Raw genomic sequence first — 2,971 nt, forward strand, 5'->3', positions numbered from 1 at the left:
CTGAGTTGTGACATTTGTGAAAAGATGCACCGTACTGTCCAACGGGAGAAACACTGAGCTCTGGAGTATGGTGGCAGTAGCTCTCCTACAGAGAATCAAACATTTTTGTCCAACTGCAGGTTTCCCTCCCTGCCCTTTTTTGCTGTTACCCTTTGATGTTCCCTGCACGATAGTGGTCTATGTGAATTGCCTCCCATGTGCCTTTGTGCGGGCTTGTTATTTAGTCTTTGGCTCTCGATTTGGATAATTATACTCGATTATTATTGTCATTATTTCATTGACACTGACATTTTGGAGTTGAATCCCCTGGATATATTTTGAGACCGATTCACTGTGAGGCCATAGTGTTTCACCACGGAGCGCAGTACTCCATCAACTTTGTGAAGTCTCTGTTCTTGTTGTGGTCCATAGGGCTCAGAATGCGGGAGGTTGGGTGACACAACAGATTGTTTTGCTGATGAAAGACAAGTTGGTTTGTGGTGACTGATGTGCGATTTCGGATGCTTGATATTGTGGTGCTACTCCAAGGATCCAATCAGGATCAAGAACATTGGACCATACGGAGGGAAATTCAGCCCTTTTACTGTGATGTCCAGCTGACCTGATGTTCAGTATTGAGGGACTTGACCAGTTGGATCTATACCAGGGTCACCAGTTTTTCCATAGTCCATCAGCACGACGGAAAGAATATGATCCATCTGAAGATGTTGGTATAACCCCATGCATGGACCATCATTGTACCGATTGTCACACAGGATGCCTGTCCAAACAGTGATTGTGATTGAGACCACTGGAACGTATTTAGATTGATATTTACATTCCAACAATTAGTATGGGTCTTGTTGTAGCTACATCAATGCAAAACCTCACCAGCCAATTCTAGCCCACCTGCCCGTTCGGAATGTTGTCACATGCTCCTTGTACTCTGGATGATTGGAAATTAGAGGTGAGTGGGAAAGACTGTTCATCTGTGTTCACTTTGTGCAAAGTTTTTTTCTGGTCAAAGCCTGTACTGGTTGGGGGTGGCCATTCAGGGAACTGGCCCCACACAGGGCAGCTCCTTATGTTTTGCTCCTTCTAGATGGATGAAATCTTTCCTGTTGTTCAAGCCGCTGTATCAAGGAGAGGTGGTTGATTGGAGATCACATTTTGGTGCTGAGCAACCCCAGACTGTTTTGTGGCGATTGAGGGATGGGAAGTATGTTGGGGAAGGGAGTGAGGGAGTATTGAAGAGACTTGTTGTTGCCACTTGCACTTGAAAATTTATATATGTTTGCAGTGATAATAACACTGAGCTGAGCATTCCCATAGTCATTGGAAATGTCAGGGATGCTGCACCCACATTGATGCCAGGGACAGATCTGGCGCAGTGTGTTTTGCAGTAGGGCAGTAGCACAGTGTATACAACTCTTTCATGCAACAACATCCTGTGGCTTCAATCCGAAAATGGTTTACTTGAAGGAAAATGTTATTGTTGTCCTAATGGGTGGCAATATATCAAACAAGTTCAGTATTGCAGCTGATAGCACCATGCAAGATTCAGAGAACGTGTTACTCTTATAATACCAGAAGTTAGTACAATGCAGAACACCGAGTGTTACTCTCATAATGTGTTACTCTCATAATGCCAGAGGTTATTACAATGCAGACCATGGAGTGTTCTGGGGTATGAACATTCAATGAGCGGCTCTCTGAGAGTTTTTTTTAATTCTTGCCCTGATTTTACTTCCCCAGAGCATCCTGCTCTTTGATGTTGAGTGCTGTCTGAATGCTGATCTTTTGCTGTGATATTTATATGGGTATATACATTCCAACAGTTCTAATGTGACTCGCTGTAGTTATATTGATAAAGTTCAAGACCTCACTAGCCTTAACCCTTAACAGACTGCGTACAGAACTGATGCATGATATTAATGTATGCAGTTACCATGTCCAAACTAACTGTGTGTAATTCCTCAAATGGGAGGAAAATAAATATTTTGCCTGTTACTCACAGGCCATCTGCATTATCCAGTGATTGACTGGAATGTTCTATACCGTTGATCCAGATCTCCATGAATCAGTGTGAGTGAAGGTATTCCTGATTGTGGAATTATATGGAATGGGGATCTCGATCCGCAGGCTGGACCCTCTGATTGTTGTGGCCTCGTGTTGCTGTGAGGATTGGTCATTGTAGAATTGTAGTAAGTGTGGAGCCCTGACAGGACAATACCTGTGATTCCAATTGCGAGCTTTACTGCGAATATCTTTCACTGTAAACCTTCTTGCATGTAGGTTAATAACCCGAAGGGAACATGGGATTCCAGTGACAATGTGATTCCGTGAGAGTCTTTCTATATAAATTTTACTGATTGTGAGTTCCTAGCCAAAGGGAACAACTAACCCCAGTGTCCAAGTGTTACTGGGGGCATCTCTCAAAGTAAAGTGTGGGTTATTAAATGCAGAGGAACAAATTGCCCCAGTGGTCTCACAAAAGTAGGAGCGTCCCTGACAATGGAATTTAACTGATTATCGAGAACTGAATGAAATGGAATATTTGACCACAGTGCGAACTTGGAACAGAGCCATACAGTGCTTCATTTATATTACTGTCCCCATTTCTGTTCTGCACACTGATGGATCTCTCAGTGTCGTTTGTAAATACATAATGGATTGCAATGGGAAAATCGTCACAGCTGGTTGTACATGTTTGGTGCTAAGATTACAATGTGTAATGTCCCAATGGGGATAAACGGATGTGATATTTTCATAACATGTAAATGGCAAAGCAAAAATGTTAATTCAATAAAATGACTGATAGACATATTATGTTGACTCAAATAATATTTCTGGTACTGGTTAATCTTCCATCAAGATCAAGACAAGTTGTGGGACATGGATACGCTAATTTATTATCCATTCATTAATAAGGATGATGATAGAGTTGGAAGTGTTGACTCTTTTTCTCATCTATACCTGGTTCGATTTGAAT

This window comes from Chiloscyllium plagiosum, chromosome 8 (assembly GCF_004010195.1).
Source record: "Chiloscyllium plagiosum isolate BGI_BamShark_2017 chromosome 8, ASM401019v2, whole genome shotgun sequence".
Classification (NCBI taxonomy): Eukaryota; Metazoa; Chordata; class Chondrichthyes; order Orectolobiformes; family Hemiscylliidae; genus Chiloscyllium; species Chiloscyllium plagiosum.